The sequence below is a fragment of the Eleutherodactylus coqui genome, chromosome 2 (genome assembly GCF_035609145.1).
Source record: "Eleutherodactylus coqui strain aEleCoq1 chromosome 2, aEleCoq1.hap1, whole genome shotgun sequence".
NCBI classification, from domain to species: Eukaryota; Metazoa; Chordata; class Amphibia; order Anura; family Eleutherodactylidae; genus Eleutherodactylus; species Eleutherodactylus coqui.
The window spans coordinates 328,307,193-328,326,596 of NC_089838.1; the positions used below are offsets into that span (position 1 = coordinate 328,307,193).

Sequence of the window (19,404 nt, forward strand, 5' to 3'; positions counted from 1 at the left end):
TCCAGTCACAGCTGATAAGACCATGGCTGCCGCAGTAACCCTGCTGGCTCACACAGTGCAGACCTGATTGGAGGAGAAACCAAGTGATCTTGTAGATATAAGACCTTTTAATGACAAAAATACATGATGGTACAGCGAGCTTGTGAAGCTACTCAGGGTTCTTCTTCCTCAGGCTTAAGGCCGGCTGTCCACGGGCGATGCGGTATCCCACGGCGACGCTCCGCCGCGGGAGCTGTCGCCCGGAAGCAGGAGCCGCCGGCGAATCTCCGCCAGTCAGCCCTATCTAATAGATAGGCTGACCGCGGAGAATCGGGGCAATTCACAGCATGCTGCGCATTGCCCGCCGCCAGCGGAGAAACGCAATGATTCCCTGCTTGTGGACAGGTGCCGGCGCTTTCCATACCAATGCTATGGGAAGTGTCGGCCAGCGAATAAACTGCCGTGGACAGGGGGCCTAATAGAAGAAATCTGAAGAGGTATATATGTATACACATATAAGTATATATAAGTATATATATATATACACACACACACATATACATACACATATATACAGACACACACACATATACATACACATATATACAGACACACATATATACACACACACATATATACACACACACACATATATACAGACACACACACATGCATATGACAAGGCACAGACATGCTGTGATTAGTTTACATTTCAAACAATACCAGAACAGGATGAGCAGAGGAGTAACTAATTAGTCCACTGATAAGGCATGTGAAAGTTATGTTCCCTAAATTGGTGTTAGGGGGTCACCAGGCCAGAGTGCTATCTGCTATAAATATCTCATAATCCCCAGTCACACATGAACCCTCTTGAAATATTTAGGCCTGTGCTGAAAGTGTCAAAGATGGTTATAAACTTGTACTCCCTTTAATCCAAATACAATGAAGACACCGTGGATGACCACTCTCCTGCCACCTACTGGCAGAGTAAATCTACGGTAGTAATAAATGTATCATTCTGCTCGAGCACTACCTTCTGGTAGTGTATGCTAGCAACATTCCAGGATATCCTTCTTACATCGCCACCTACTGTATATTAACACCTAGCAATCTCCTTCATACAGTGCCCCCTACTGGTATTCTATCTTTACTAGATGCTGATACTTTACTGATCCACTGCCACCTATTAGTAGTGTATATCCAGTAACACTCAAGGACCTCCCTAGTACAGCGCCACCTATTGGTAGTGTACATCTAGTAACACCCAAAGGCCTCCCTGGTACAGCGCTACCTATTGGTAGTGTTTATCCAGTAACGCCCAAAGATCTCCTTGGTACAGAGCCACCTATTGGTAATCTATATCTAGTAACACTCAAGGACCTCCCTGGTATAGCGCCACCCTTTGGTAGTGTATATACAGTAACACCCAAAGGCTTCCCTGGTACAGAGCCACCTATTGGTAATGTATATCTAGTAACACTCAAGGACCTCCCTGGTATAGCGCCACCCTTTGGTAGTGTATATACAGTAACACCCAAAGGCCTCCCTGGTACAGAGCCACCTATTGGTAACGGTTTCATTGTATATTATAGTTACACCTTAAAAGGTGTAACTTATGTTAAATATTTTAGTTGTACCCTATCATGTATTATTATTAATTTTGGAGGTATGTACTTTTCCTGTGATGTCATTTATGGTATATAAACCACATGTACTTTTGAATACATTAGAAATCATCTGATACCGCACAGGCTGGTGTGATTTGTATTTCTCCTGGGTCCAGACTTCTGCACGAGATCTGGGATTGTCTTCTCCTTGATAAACACATAAATTCTCCTTACAGCCATTGCCAACCATGGTATACGCAGCATTTATCATTCAGATCTTTGTAGCAATGCTAATATCTTTGCTTTTGCATATTCTTGCCATTCCTTGCCCTTTGCTACGACCGAGTCCAACTCTTCATTTGATGTCTGGTTCTGACTCTCCATTGCCGTCAAACTTGGATCCAAGGAAGAGGAAATCTTTAACCGTTTCAATTTCCGTATTGTTGATTTTTACGTGGACTGCACCATTATGTGGACCGTACCATTACTTGCTGCGGTCATTACCTTTGTTCTCTGTATGTTGGGTTTCAGCCCCATGCGCTCACTTTCTTCGGATTACATATCACAATTCCTTTTCACTTTCCGTCAGCAATGTTGTATCATTGGCATATCGGAGGTTGTTGATGTTTCTCCCACCTATTTTCACTCCAGTTGTTGATTCGTCTGGTTGTGTCGTCTCATGATTGTTTCGGCGTACAGATTGAACAGGACCGGTGATAGAACACAGCCTTGTCGGAATTAGGTCCGTACTGTGGCTTCTTGGACCGCATCAGTTCCTCCAGCTGCTATGGGAGGCCAACTTGCTTCCTGCATTCCCACAGCTGTTGTTGCACACGTCCTTCTGATATTCGGACATCTTCTCCATGGTCCACATCTGGTTCCATGTCCTTTGTGAAATCCGGCTTGGACGTCAGGAAGCTCCTTCGCAACAAATGAGTTCATGCGTGTTTGAATAACCGTGATTTTGCTTGCGTGTGATATGACTGCGATGGTCCGATAGTTGCAGCATTCCTACGTGTCACATTTTTTGTGAAGTGGGACAAAGACTGATCGTGTCCAGCCTTTGGGCCATGATTTGGTCTTCCAGACCTGTTGGCAAAGTATTGTTAGCATTGGGATTGGCACTGGTTTGGGTAACTCAGCTGGTATGCGGTCAATGCCCGGGGCTTTCTAGTCTGCAAGTTGTTTCATAGCCCCGACTACCTCCTCCTCCAGAAGATCTGGCTCTTGCCCCACTGGAACATCCCGACTGGTTGACTGATTTGGTCCATCGCCTGAGTAAAGCTTTACAGGGTATTCATGCCACCTTCGTCTAATTTGATCTTCACTATGAAGAACTTCGCCGTTTGACAGTTGTTGGTTTGTTGGGAGCAAATGGTACCTGTGTCACACGGGGGAAGAGCTCACCTATTGTTATTATATATCAACTAACATAGAAGAACGTCCCTGGTACAGCGCCATTTACTGGTAGTGTATATCTAGTGATATCCAAGGACCTCCCTGGTACAGCGCCAACTATTGGTAGTGTATATCTAGTAACACTCAAGAACCTCCCTGGTACAGCGCCACCTGTTGGTAATGAATAAATACTAACATCCATTTACCTCCAGGCACAGCACCACCTATTGGTAGTGTATATCTAGCAAAACCTAAGAACTTCCCATTACAGCACCACCTATTAGTAGTGTATATGCAATAATAGCCAAGGACCTATGCATTAAATCGCCACCAGTTGGTAGCGTATATCTAGTAGTACCCAAGGACCACCATGGTATAGCGCCACCTATTGGGAGGCTACAGTATATCCAGTAACACCCAACAATCATCATGGTAGAGTGCCACCTATTGGTAGTTTATACCTAGTAACAACCATGGATCATCCCAATGCAGCACCAACTATTATAGGGGTACACCTAATAACATCTAAAGCTCCCCCTATTGGTGCCCCGTGTATATACAACACACGTGGAGGCTGGGTATATAACCATATCTGCTCCATAAGCAGCGCTCGTATTCATTGGTACTGGGACTTGTAGTTCCCCACACCCCAGTGAGGACACACGGCGAGCTTGGTGTGTGTGGGGGGGGGGGGGTCCGCTCCGCCGCTTTCTATCACCACTATTATTTCATTAACGCTCTTTGAAAAATTTGGATGTAAATGTAGGTAAGAAAAACAAAAGTCTGATATTTCAGTTCCGAACATTAGTGCTGAAATGTTCCCGAAAATTACAGGAAAATGTCCCCGACCCACTGTGCGTGGCGAGGAGAGAAATGGCTGTAATTGCTGTAATGGGAGAGCGCAGCGCGAGAGGGACGGCGAATTACACAGGCACCGGTTCAGCTGACATTATCCTCCAGGGAGAGCTGCGAGGTTTAACCAGTGAGGGGACAACACGGCCGATACCCTCCATGGTAACCACACGCCACCCAAGATGGCGGAACGGGGAGGCGACGTGGCATCACCAAGAATGGGCGCATAATTAACCACTGTCTTTAGGAGTGTGGGCAGCTTTATGGGGATTTGGGGAGTTTCTGAATAAACATATTTCCGTATTGTAAACTTTAAAGGGGACCTCTACCCCGATACTCCCCGTAGTAACGCCACATCATCCCTGGGTTTATCTGGGCGTCGATGAGACCCATACATGTAATATACAGGTCAGGTGATATGACTCCCCGTATATTACAGCCCCATACATGTAGTATACAGGTCAGGTGATATGACTCCCGGTATATTACAGCCCCATACATGTAGTATACAGGTCAGGTGATATGACTCCCCGTATATTACAGCCCCATACATGTAATATACAGGTCAGGTGATATGACTCCCCGTATATTACAGCCCCATACACGTAGTATACAGGTCAGGTGATATGACTCCCCGTATATTACAGCCCCATACATGTAGTATACAGGTCAGGTGATATGACCCCCTATATATTACAGCCCCGTACATGTAGTAAACAGGTCTGGTAATATGACTCCCCGTATATTACAGCCCCATACATGTAGTATACAGGTCAGGTGATATGACTCCCCGTATATTACAGCCCCATACACGTAGTATACAGGTCAGGTGATATGACTCCCTGTATATTACAGCCCCATACATGTAGTATACAGGTCAAGTGATATGACTCCATATGACTCCCCGTATATTACAGCCCCATACATGTAGTATACAGGTCAGGTGATATGACTCCCGGTATATTACAGCCCCATACATGTAGTATACAGGTCAGGTGATATGACTCCCCGTATATTACAGCCCCATACATGTAATATACAGGTCAGGTGATATGACTCCCCGTATACTACAGCCCCATACATGTAATATACAGGTCAGGTGATATGACTCCCCGTATATTAAAGCCCCATACACGTAGTATACAGGTCAGGTGATATGACTCTCCATATATTACAGCCCCATACATGTAGTATACAGGTCAGTTGATATGACTCCCCGTATATTACAGCCCCATACACGTAGTATACAGGTCAGGTGATATGACTCCCCGTATATTACAGCCCCATACATGTAGTATACAGGTCAGGTGATATGACCCCCTATATATTACAGCCCCGTACATGTAGTAAACAGGTCTGGTAATATGACTCCCCGTATATTACAGCCCCATACATGTAGTATACAGGTCAGGTGATATGACTCCCCGTATATTACAGCCCCATACACGTAGTATACAGGTCAGGTGATATGACTCCCTGTATATTACAGCCCCATACATGTAGTATACAGGTCAAGTGATATGACTCCATATGACTCCCCGTATATTACAGCCCCATACATGTAGTATACAGGTCAGGTGATATGACTCCCGGTATATTACAGCCCCATACATGTAGTATACAGGTCAGGTGATATGACTCCCCGTATATTACAGCCCCATACATGTAATATACAGGTCAGGTGATATGACTCCCCGTATATTAAAGCCCCATACATGTAGTATACAGGTCAGGTGATATGACTCCCCGTATACTACAGCCCCATACATGTAATATACAGGTCAGGTGATATGACTCCCCGTATATTAAAGCCCCATACACGTAGTATACAGGTCAGGTGATATGACTCTCCATATATTACAGCCCCATACATGTAGTATACAGGTCAGTTGATATGACTCCCCGTATATTACAGCCCCATACACGTAGTATACAGGTCAGGTGATATGACTCCCCGTATATTACAGCCCCATACATGTAGTATACAGGTCAGGTGATATGACCCCCTATATATTACAGCCCCGTACATGTAGTAAACAGGTCTGGTAATATGACTCCCCGTATATTACAGCCCCATACATGTAGTATACAGGTCAGGTGATATGACTCCCCGTATATTACAGCCCCATACACGTAGTATACAGGTCAGGTGATATGACTCCCTGTATATTACAGCCCCATACATGTAGTATACAGGTCAAGTGATATGACTCCATATGACTCCCCGTATATTACAGCCCCATACATGTAGTATACAGGTCAGTTGATATGACTCCCCGTATATTACAGCCCCGTACATGTAGTATACAGGTCTGGTAATATGACTCCCCGTATATTACAGCCCCATACATGTAGTATACAGGTCAGTTGATATGACTCCCCGTATATTACAGCCCCGTACATGTAGTATACAGTTCAGGTGATATGACCCCCTATATATTACAGCCCCATACATGTAGTATACAGGTCAGTTGATACGACTCCCCGTATATTACAGCCCCGTACATGTAGTATACAGGTCTGGTAATATGACTACCCGTATATTACAGCCCCATACATGTAGTATACAGGTCAGTTGATATGACTCCCCGTATATTACAGCCCCATACATGTAGTATACAGGTCAGGTGATATGACCCTCTATATATTACAGCCCCGTACATGTAGTATACAGGTCAGTTGATATGACTCCCCGTATATTACAGCCCCGTACATGTAGTATACAGGTCTGGTAATATGACTCCCCGTATATTACAGCCCCATACATGTAGTATACAAGTCAGTTGATATGACTCCCCGTATATTACAGCCCCATACATGTAGTATACGGGTCTGGTAATATGACTCCCCGTATATTACAGCCCCATACATGTAGTATACAGGTCAGTTGATATGACTCCCCGTATATTACAGCCCCATACATGTAGTATACAGGTCAGGCGATATGACTCCCCGTATATTACAGCCCTATACATGTAGTATACAGGTCAGTTGATATGACTCCCCGTATATTACAGCCCCATACACGTAGTATACAGGTCAGGTGATATGACTCCCTGTATATTACAGCCCCATACATGTAGTATACAGGTCAGGTGATATGACTCCCCGTATATTACAGGTCTGGTAATATGACTCCCCGTATATTACAGCCCCATACATGTAGTATACAGGTCAGGTGATATGTTCCCCCGTATATTACAGCCCCATACACGTAGTATACAGGTCAGTTGATATGACTCCCCGTATATTACAGCCCCGTACATGTAGTATACAGGTCTGGTAATATGACTCCCCGTATATTACAGCCCCATACATGTAGTATACAAGTCAGTTGATATGACTCCCCGTATATTACAGCCCCATGCATGTAGTATACAGGTCAGGTGATATGACCCCCTATATATTACAGCCCCGTACATGTAGTATACAGGTCAGGTGATATGAGTCCCCGTATATTACAGCCCCGTACATGTAGTATACAGGTCAGGTGATATGACTCCCCGTATATTACAGCCCCATACATGTAGTATACAGGTCAGGTGATATGATCCCCCGTATATTACAGCCCCATACACGTAGTATACAGGTCAGTTGATATGACTCCCTGTATATTACAGCCCCGTACATGTAGTATACAGGTCTGGTAATATGACTCCCCGTATATTACAGCCCCATGCATGTAGTATACAGGTCAGGTGATATGACCCCCTATATATTACAGCCCCATACATGTAGTATACAGGTCAGGTGATATGACTCCCCGTATATTACAGCCCCATACATGTAATATACAGGTTAGGTGATATGACTCCCCGTATATTACAGCCCCATACATGTAGTATACAGGTCAGGTGATATGACTCCCCGTATATTACAGCCCCATACATGTAATATACAGGTTAGGTGATATGACTCCCTGTATATTACAGCCCCATACATGTAATATACAGGTTAGGTGATATGACTCCCTGTATATTACAGCCCCATACATGTAGTATACAGGTCAGGTGATATGACTCCCCGTATATTACAGCCCCATACATGTAGTATACAGGTCTGGTAATATGACTCCCCGTATATTACAGCCCCATACATGTAGTATACAGGTCAGTTGATATGACTCCCCGTATATTACAGCCCCATACATGTAGTATACAGGTCAGTTGATATGACTCCCCGTATATTACAGCCCCATACATGTAATATACAGGTTAGGTGATATGACTCCCCGTATATTACAGCCCCATACATGTAGTATACAGGTCAGGTGATATGACTGCCCGTATATTACAGCCCCATACAAGTAATATACAGGTCATTTGATATGACTCCCCGTATATTACAGCCACGTACATGTAGTATACAGGTCTGGTGATATGACTGCCCGTATATTACAGCCCCATACATGTAGTATACAGGTCTGGTGATATGACTCCCCGTATATTACAGCCCCATACATGTAGTATACAGGTCCGGTGATATGACTGCCCGTATATTACAGCCCCATACATGTAGTATACAGGTCAGTTGATATGACTCCCCGTATATTACAGCCCCATACATGTAGTATACAGGTCAGTTGATATGACTCCCTGTATATTACAGCCCCATACATGTAGTATACAGGTCTGGTGATATGACTGCCCGTATATTACAGCCCCATACATGTAGTATACAGGTCAGGTGATATGACTCCCCGTATATTACAGCCCCATACATGTAGTATACAGGTCAGTTGATATGACTCCCCGTATATTACAGCCCCATACATGTAGTATACAGGTCAGTTGATATGACTCCCCGTATATTACAGCCCCATACATGTAGTATACAGGTCTGGTGATATGACTGCCCGTATATTACAGCCCCATACATGTAGTATACAGGTCAGTTGATATGACTCCCCGTATATTACAGCCCCATACATGTAGTATACAGGTCAGTTGATATGACTCCCCGTATATTACAGCCCCATACATGTAGTATACAGGTCTGGTGATATGACTGCCCGTATATTACAGCCCCATACATGTAGTATACAGGTCAGTTGATATGACTCCCCGTATATTACAGCCCCATACATGTAGTATACAGGTCAGTTGATATGACTCCCCGTATATTACAGCCCCATACATGTAGTATACAGGTCAGGTGATATGACTCCCCGTATATTACAGCCCCATACATGTAGCATACAGGTCAGGTGACATGACTCCACGTATATTACAGCCCCATACATGTAATATACAGGTTAGGTGATATGACTCCCCGTATATTACAGCCCCATACATGTAGTATACAGGTCTGGTGATATGACTCCCCGTATATTACAGCCCCATACATGTAATATACAGGTTAGGTGATATGACTCCCCGTATATTACAGCCCCATTCATGTAGTATACAGGTCAGGTGATATGACTCCCCGTATATTACAGCCCCATACATGTAATATACAGGTTAGGTGATATGACTCCCCGTATATTACAGCCCCATTCATGTAGTATACAGGTCTGGTGATATGACTCCCCGTATATTACAGCCCCATACATGTAGTATAGGGTACTCACCAGCAGATACAACGTACGGAGTACAAACACAGGAGCTGCAGTTGTCCCTGACGCGTCTCCTAGGTAACAGTAAGGGAGATCACGTGGTGCGATCTGTGGGCGATAATAGGAGGAATGCTGAACCAATAGACGGACACAGGAGGCTGGAGAGAGGGTTGTGCTCATGTGATGACTGACAGTCAAATCCACCAATGAGAAACGTTAACGTGATAACTGACAGTGTGGCTGGCCAATAGAAAGCAAGATCTCCCCGGCCTGAATAGTAGCCGGTTCTTATATGCATCCACGGCCCCCCTGAGAAGGCGGCGACTTGTAACCTATAGCAACCGTAATTGTCACACATGAGGCCCATAACGTGATACTAGCTGCTGTATACAGTGTATGGAATATATATATATATATACACACACCGTACAGAAAATATATGCTCTTATATCCCCAATGACCTAACATTGCCAGCAGTGTGGCCAGTAACCATGCCAACGTGCCGCTAGAGTATTAATAATAATAATCTTTATTTGTATAGCGCCAACATATTCCACAGCGCTTACATAAACGGGATACAGAAGGACAAAAGTACAAAAATACAAAAACATAGATACTACAAGTAATGGGGTGATACAGAAGGTAAAGGGCTGGAGATGTGCACTGTATGGCGAGGTGGAGATGTGTACGGTATGGCGGGGTGGAGATGTGCGCGGTATGGTGAGGTGGAGATGTGCGCGGTATGGTGAGGTGGAGATGTGCACGGTATGGTGGAGATGTGCGCGGTATGGTGAGGTGGAGATGTGCACGGTATGGTGGAGATGTGCGCGGTATGGTGAGGTGGAGATGTGCGCGGTATGGTGAGGTGGAGATGTGCACGGTATGGTGAGGTGGAGATGTGCACGGTATGGTGAGGTGGAGATGTGCGCGGTATGGTGAGGTGGAGATGTGCACGGTATGGTGAGGTGGAGATGTGCACGGTATGGCGGGGTGGAGATGTGCACGGTAAGGTGAGGTGGAGATGTGCACGGTATGGCGAGGTGGAGATGTGCACGGTATGGTGAGGTGGAGATGTGCACGGTATGGTGAGGTGGAGATGTGCACGGTATGGTGAGGTGGAGATGTGCACGGTATGGTGAGGTGGAGATGTGCACGGTATGGCGAGGTGGAGATGTGCACGGTATGGTGGAGATGTGCACGGTATGGTGAGGTGGAGATGTGCACGGTATGGTGAGGTGGAGATGTGTACGGTATGGTGAGGTGGAGATGTGCACGGTATGGTGAGGTGGAGATGTGCACGGTATGGTGAGGTGGAGATGTGCACGGTATGGCGAGGTGGAGATGTGTACGGTATGGTGAGGTGGAGATGTGTACGGTATGGTGAGGTGGAGATGTGCACGGTATGGCGAGGTGGAGATGTGCACGGTATGGCGAGGTGGAGATGTGTACGGTATGGTGAGGTGGAGATGTGCACGGTATGGCGAGGTGGAGATGTGCACGGTATGGTGAGGTGGAGATGTGCACGGTATGGTGAGGTGGAGATGTGCACGGTATGGTGAGGTGGAGATGTGCGCGGTATGGTGAGGGAGATGTGCGCGGTATGGTGAGGTGGAGATGTGCACGGTATGGTGAGGTGGAGATGTGCGCGGTATGGTGAGGTGGAGATGTGCACGGTATGGCGAGGTGGAGATGTGCACGGTATGGTGAGGTGGAGATGTGCACGGTATGGTGAGGTGGAGATGTGCACGGTATGGTGAGGTGGAGATGTGCGCGGTATGGTGAGGGAGATGTGCGCGGTATGGTGAGGTGGAGATGTGCACGGTATGGTGAGGTGGAGATGTGCGCGGTATGGTGAGGGAGATGTGCGCGGTATGGTGAGGTGGAGATGTGCGCGGTATGGTGAGGTGGAGATGTGCGCGGTATGGTGAGGTGGAGATGTGTACGGTATGGTGAGGTGGAGATGTGCACGGTATGGTGAGGTGGAGATGTGCACGGTATGGTGAGGTGGAGATGTGTACGGTATGGTGAGGTGGAGATGTGCACGGTATGGTGAGGTGGAGATGTGCGCGGTATGGTGAGGTGGAGATGTGTACGGTATGGTGAGGTGGAGATGTGCACGGTATGGTGAGGTGGAGATGTGCGCGGTATGGTGAGGTGGAGATGTGCACGGTATGGTGAGGTGGAGATGTGTACGGTATGGTGAGGTGGAGATGTGCACGGTATGGTGAGGTGGAGATGTGTACGGTATGGTGAGGTGGAGATGTGCGCGGTATGGTGAGGTGGAGATGTGCACGGTATGGTGAGGTGGAGATGTGCACGGTATGGTGAGGTGGAGATGTGCGCGGTATGGTGGGGTGGAGATGTGCACGGTATGGTGAGGTGGAGATGTGCACGGTATGGTGAGGTGGAGATGTGCGCGGTGTGGTGAGGTGGAGATGTGCACGGTATGGTGAGGTGGAGATGTGCACGGTATGGTGAGGTGGAGATGTGCGCGGTATGGTGAGGTGGAGATGTGCACGGTATGGTGAGGTGGAGATGTGCGCGGTATGGTGAGGTGGAGATGTGCGCGGTATGGCGAGGTGGAGATGTGCACGGTATGGTGGAGATGTGCGCGGTATGGTGAGGTGGAGATGTGCACGGTATGGTGAGGTGGAGATGTGCACGGTATGGTGGAGATGTGCGCGGTATGGTGAGGTGGAGATGTGCACGGTATGGCGAGGTGGAGATGTGCACGGTATGGTGGAGAGGTGCGCGGTATGGTGAGGTGGAGATGTGCACGGTATGGCGAGGTGGAGATGTGCACGGTATGGTGGAGATGTGCTCGGTATGGTGAGGTGGAGATGTGCACGGTATGGTGGAGATGTGCGCGGTATGGTGAGGTGGAGATGTGCACGGTATGGTGAGGTGGAGGTGTGCACGGTATGGTGGAGATGTGCGCGGTATGGTGAGGTGGAGATGTGAACGGTATGGCGAGGTGGAGATGTGCACGGTATGGTGGAGATGTGCGCGGTATGGTGAGTTGGAGATGTGCACGGTATGGTGGAGAGGTGCGCGGTATGGTGAGGTGGAGATGTGCACGGTATGGCGAGGTGGAGATGTGCGCGGTATGGTGAGGTGGAGATGTGCACGGTATGGTGAGGTGGAGATGTGCACGGTATGGTGAGGTGGAGATGTGCACGGTATGGCGAGGTGGAGATGTGCGCGGTATGGTGAGGTGGAGATGTGCACGGTATGGTGAGGTGGAGATGTGCACGGTATGGCGAGGTGGAGATGTGCACGGTATGGTGAGGTGGAGATGTGCACGGTATGGCGAGGTGGAGATGTGCACGGTATGGCGAGGTGGAGATGTGCACGGTATGGCGAGGTGGAGATGTGCACGGTATGGCGAGGTGGAGATGTGCGCGGTATGGTGAGGTGGAGATGTGCACGGTATGGCGAGGTGGAGAGGTGCGCGGTATGGCGAGGTGGAGATGTGCACGGTATGGTGAGGTGGAGATGTGCGCGGTATGGTGAGGTGGAGATGTGCGCGGTATGGTGAGGTGGAGATGTGCGCGGTATGGTGAGGTGGAGATGTGCACGGTATGGCGAGGTGGAGATGTGCACGGTATGGTGAGGTGGAGATGTGCACGGTATGGCGAGGTGCAGATGTGCACGGTATGGCGAGGTGGAGATGTGCACGGTATGGCGAGGTGCAGAGTGAGGGATGCTATACACACAGACAATGGTCAGACATTAAGCCGTGTGGTGGCTAATTAGGTATGGCTGCAGGGGCGGTTGATGGTGGCTAGCAGGGATTGCAGTCGGTAGGTCAGGGAGCATGTTATCAGGCGGAGTACAGAGGGGTTTGGTTTAGGAGATGTATGCCTTTCTGTAGAGGTGCGTTTTTAGAGCACGTGTTAGTAGAATTAAATACAGACAAGATGGCGAACCTCTCAGCCATCCCCCACACACGCCTGAAGTTCTGCGAGTCCTGGATTGCCCGGGTAGCCTTTGGTAGCGCATTCCAGAGGACAGGTGCTGCTCTGGAGAAGTCTTGGAGGCGGGAATGAAAGGTTCGAATTAACATAATAATAACAGAGTGCCCCCATATTAGTGCCATCCAGAGGGGGTCGCATGATGGTGCCAGCTAGACAGTGACCATCCCATAACGGTGCCAAGCAGTGACCATGCCATAATAGCGCCAGTCAGATGGCCTCTGTAAGATGCCCTGACACAGTGCCATCTAGAGTGCCCCCATATTGACACATGCACTGCACGCAGTAACAGCCAGAGTGCCCCCATACACAGCGGCAGGGCGCGGGGGTCAGTCTCTGCGCATCTCCTGCTGGGTTTCCTCCTGGCCATAGTCTGTACCGGGTGATACATGCGGGTCAGTACATTATAGGGTGCAGGACAGCCTGCGGTGACAGTATGGGCTGTAAGCCTGTGTGGCGCCCCCTGTACAGGCTCAAACTATGTGCCAATATAGTAAGCTGCCCCCAGGGTACGGGCACTGTGGGGGCTGCATCAGTGTGTTGCATGTTTCACCCACCATATAGCATTCTGCCTTTCTGCATTCTGTACCTGCCCATGTACCTACCTGAGTACCTGACTGTATCTGCCCGTGTATATACCTGAGTACCTGACTGTATCTGTACATGTATCTACCTGAGTACCTGACTGTATCTGTACATGTATCTACCTGAGTACCTGACTGTATCTACCCATGTATCTACCTGAGTACCTGACTGTATTTGCCCATGTACCTACCTGAGTACCTTACTGTACCTGCCCTTGTATCTGCCTGAGTACCTGACTGTATCTGCCCATGAATCTACCTGAGTACCTGACTGTATTTGCCCATGTACCTACCTGAGTACCTGACTGTATCTGCCCATGTATCTACCTGAGTACCTGACTGTATCTACCCATGTATATACCTGAGTACCTGACTGTATTTGCCCATGTACCTACCTGAGTACCTTACTGTACCTGCCCATGTATCTACCTGAGTACCTGACTGTACCTGCCCATGTATCTACCTGAGTACCTGACTGTATCTGCCCATGTACCTACATGAGTACCTGACTGTATCTGCCCATGTACCTACATGAGTACCTGACTGTATCTGCTCCTGCACCTGCCTGTGTACCTTCCTGTACCTGCCTGTTCCTGTCCTTGTGCCTCTGTAGTCAGTGCAGATGCCAGTCAGCTGTGATTGGCATGAGACAGCGGTGGGCAGCAGAGGTAGCCGTCACATTGTTATCAGCGGGATGGAATAATAAGCCGTGCGCTCTATGTGCAGCGTGATGGCATTTAACCCTATATTACACCTTGTAATTCACGCCTGCAGTAGAGGAGTGGCATGCGATACTATACGTCCGTGGGCACAGAGGTGGAGCGACCAGACTTCGGCCTGTGGGCGCTCCTGCACACGAGTCTATGTGTAGATACGCTCACCACAGGATGACATGATTGCTCTCTTATTAGAGCGCGATCACGTGCTTTCACGTGCGTTCCTGCGCATTTTACTGTACCTTTTTGCACTGCCGGGCACTGATTTTGAACCGACTCAGCTGCTTAATTAGTCCGCGGTGTTAGCAATTAACACCACGAAACAGTGCGGCTCGGTGCGTAACTTCATGCATAGACTCCTATGGAGCCTCGAGTGTGCAAGGGCGCACAAAAATAAAGCATGTCACGTATTTTTTCACTCAACGCAAAACCGCTCAATGTGAGGGAACCCACGGAAGTCAATGGCTTCTATTGTCTGCAGCTGGCGCAAGTGATTTAGCAAAATCGCCCGTGCGCAGAAGCCCCGAGGGCATCTTCACGCGGGCGCGATTTCATCCTGTATTGCGGCTGGATAATCACGGATGAAACAAAACCATTAAATTCAGTGGTTTCGCTTTCATTAGCGGTATTCTGGCGCATTATTAGTACAACCGGGACACATAGGGCCGGACCCGTCTCCACGCTGCTTTATTCAAACGTGCGCGTTATAGTGCGGACCTGACTACTCTGAGAAAAGAAGAATGTGTCTCTTGGACCGACAGTCTGCGTCCGGAAAATTGCGGCATGTCCTGTTTTTGTGCGATTCGTCTTCAAGAACAGCCCTTTATTTTCTATGAGAGTGTTAAAAAAACACGTTGCAATTGCCCGCCATGCTGTTCCCATGCGAGTACGATGCGTTTGTAACACGTTACTCTAGGGGCTCCTTCACACCGGCGATCGTGATTTCCACGCAAATTCAGGCGATTTTTGAGTGTCAGTGATGCTTTTTCTTGAGAAAAATCGTGCGTCCCCCCGCTGCCGCATCGCGCAAGAGTCAGTAGGAGTTTCTACTGTTTAAACGCCTCACACGAAAATCGCAAATTTGTTGCGTTGCGATAAAAAGGAAGCTTCATAGGGAAGCATGGGAGATAACGAAAAGCAAAATGCAGAAAGATAGAGCATGGCGCAAAAAATATCGCAAATGGGAATGAAAGCATTGAAAAGAATGGGTTTGATAATTCTGCGTTGTCACTCACTCTCGCATTGTGCGAAAATCGCGCAATTTTCCCGCAGGTGTGAAGGCGGCCTAAAGACCACGTGAAAAAGAGAACCAGGAGGTGCAGCGCAGAGAAAAATGTGCAATATAAACGTGTGATAAGAAAACGGTCAGTTTTCCGCCGTCACCCGTGTGATACAGCCCAACGATGCGATCTCTTGTACAAGGGGGGATTCTTGAAACTCAGCGCCTCAATATTATTACATGCCAATTGCGGGGCTCCGCCCAGACATTCCTCAGGGGCGGGTCCTGGTAATGCATGCCCATGTGGGAAGGAACAATTCTCTGCAAGCCCCACCTTCTCCTGACCCGGCACTATCCTAGCGAGGAGGGTATGGGCACTGGGCGCGGACGGGCTTGGCATTTACTGCGACATCTTTTATCTCTCTTTTCACTATAATGTATTCTGTACCTGCAGAAGAAAGACAAGCGACGGGACGAATGTTTGCCTGCGGCTTCAGACAGCGCCGTTCTGCAGTGTGCGCATTCAGCGCCAAAGCAGACATCTGCAAGATGAAGCAGAAGAAACAGAGCTGGCACTTAAAGGTGTATAGCACCATATAACCGGTGACGTGGCGCGGTCCTCAGCGGCAGGATGGCAACCAGCAGGATGGCGCCTGTGACTATCTGTCTCACGAAAACCCGGACGCAAACTCGCCGAATGAATCCAGCCTAATTGTGCTCCCGTAACTAGAAACCAGCAGGACTGTAGATGCAGCTCAGGATGTGACTGGAGTAATGTCCGTACGGTAACTTAGTAAGCACACGGCCGTGTTTGCATAGCCTTTTGCGGCCATGAGAATCGCGGCCGCAAAAAGTGACGAAGCGAATCCGTTGATTTCCACGGCTTCGTCCTCATCAGCAGGATATTCCTACGCGCGAGAACAGATAGGACTTACCTTATCTTACAGCTTTTTTTTTTCTGGCGTGCCATGGCGCAGAGTTTGGCGGCTGCTCTCTTCTCTATGGGGGGAGATGGCCGCAGTAGAATGCAGGCGGCGAAGCTGCTCCAAAATCAGCGGATTTTGAAGCTGCATTTCTCCCGCAGAAATCTTGCAGTATTTCTATGCGGTCATTCCGCGAAATTTCTGCGGGATTTCGGTCCCATGTGACCCCAGCCTAATACTCCATTCTCTTTCTATGGGGCAGCGGAGAGACCCCGGCGGGTATTTCCGGGAGCCCCTATGAAATGACCCGAGCGCCGACCAGCGGACATGTGACTGCGGGGGGACAGTACGAGTGTGACACCATCGTCTGATTCTTGGGATCAGCGGGGGTCTTAGCGGTAAGACCCCCCCGAGCAGCACGTTATCCCTTTTATTGGTGCTGCGCTCCTACAGGCACACTTACAGGTGAAGAGGTGGACTTACCCTCCCGGAGAAGCCATTGCCCCCCTGCAATTCTAATGTCTGAAAGAGTCTTCCGAAACAATCTAGAGATAAGCGTCGCAGTTTACGGCGCAACAAAGAAAACATTGTGGATGTGACAGCGACACCTCTGAGAAGTGCTAAATAAAATACTGCGCGCAATTAAGATAATTATCTGAGGACCATACGGTATAATTTACTGTAATTACTGAGATTTCTGTGTGGAGACCGCGGCTCGGAGGAAACTCTAACGCGGCTGCCGTTCCACTGTGATGGCGGAGGGTGAGGCAGGGGAAGAGTAGTCAGCCGCTCGCTCATACACCTTCCCTGGTTCTGTAGCCATGCATACCAACTTTTAAGAAATAAGAAAGACATTATTTGCATGTAAGCCCCGCCCTCAAAAACTGTGACCACCCCCCCAAAAATAACAGCCGCAGATGACAATAGCGTAAGCCAGAATGCCCAATAATGGCAGCCACAGCGCCCCGAGAACAGACACTATGCCACTATAAGGACAGTCACCGTACCCTCATGGCTGCCTTTGGCTCGTCGTAACGGCCCCAATGTCCCATTAAGTGCCCTAGTGCCCCATTAACTGCCCCTAGTGCCCCATTAAGTGCCCTAGTGCCCCATTAACTGCCCCTAGTGCCCCATTAACTGTCCTAGTGCCCCATTAACTGCCCTAGTGCCCCATTAACTGCCCCTAGTGCCCCATTAACTGCCCTAGTGCCCCATTAAATGCCCCTAGTGCCCCATTAACTGCCCTAGTGCCCCATTAACTGCCCTAGTGCCCCATTAACTGCCCCAGTGCCCCATTAACTGCCCCTAGTGCCCCATTAACTGCCCTAGTGCCCCATTAAATGCCCCTAGTGCCCCATTAACTGCCCTAGTGCCCCATTAACTGCCCCAGTGCCCCATTAACTGCCCCTAGTGCCCCATTAACTGCCCTAGTGCCCCATTAACTGCCCCAGTGCCCCATTAACTGCCCCAGTGCATCCACAACAGTATCTGCTAATATGCTCGCTCTTGCGCAATTTTTTTGCACAGTGAAAGAGTGTAATTAGCGCTTGTTCACACAGGTGAGGGAATCACCCCGCCCTGATTTAAATACCTAACGAGGTGCGGGTGATTGTGGGTATGCGCTGCATTTAGCGCATACCCGCGCGGGCAGTTGTGTGTGTTTGCTCACCTCCCATAAACCTCCATGGTGCTCTTTGGTGCGCAGAAAAACACAAGATAGGGATATGATTTGCGCCCGCGGAAACAACGTGCGCAAACGAAAAAAAGATGTGAGAATGAAACCGTTTACATTAATCACGTTGCAGCCCGCTCATCTGTTTAAGCCCTTAGTGTGTGACTTCAGAGTGCTCCTGCATTTCCCCACATGAGGGCAGTAGTGAGCTGGAGTCCTGTCATACGCCATGCAGTTGGATATTTCCCTCTATATACGGGTGTAATAAACACTCTTGTATATTTTGACTAGTAATAAATGGTAGGGGTTCACATAATTTATATACAATGTCTTCTCTACCTTCTCCGTCTCTCTGTACAGATGCGGACACGGGCGTAGATGGCAAGAATCAGCTCTCTTCTCCTGATACGTGTTTATGCTACTGCCACCCTAAACACTCCCCCTCCCCGACTAGTCTACCCTTTATAATAGAAGAGTGTGGCTAAACCCCCCCAGTCATAGCGCCCCATAACAGTACCAGCCACAGCGTTTCCATAGGCATGTCACAGTACTTGTATAGAGCTTCCAGCCACTGTGCCCCCATAACAGTGCTAAAAGATGTGACATCATAACGGTGCTAAAAGATGTGCCATCATAACGGTGCTAAAAGATGTGCCATCATAACGGTGCTAAAAGATGTGACATCATAACGGTGCTAAAAGATGTGACATCATAACGGTGCTAAAAGATGTGCCATCATAACGGTGCTAAAAGATGTGACATCATAACGGTGCTAAAAGATGTGCCATCATAACGGTGCTAAAAGATGTGACATCATAACGGTGCTAAAAGATGTGACATCATAACGGTGCTAAAAGATGTGACATCATAACGGTGCTAAAAGATGTGCCATCATAACGGTGCTAAAAGATGTGACATCATAA

At 48.3% G+C, this 19,404-nt stretch overlaps 1 protein-coding gene across 1 annotated transcript in view; it reads right to left on the reverse strand.

Moving 5' to 3' along the window:
- The window catches only part of DNAH2 (dynein axonemal heavy chain 2), a 194,374-nt gene extending 184,933 nt beyond the window's left edge, over positions 1 to 9,441 (reverse strand). Inside the window, exon 1 of the mRNA XM_066593827.1 lies at positions 9,409 to 9,441. The gene's annotated coding sequence lies outside the window, so the exon portion shown is untranslated. The remainder of the gene's footprint in view (positions 1 to 9,408) is intronic.
- Between the last annotated feature and the right edge of the window lie 9,963 nt (positions 9,442 to 19,404).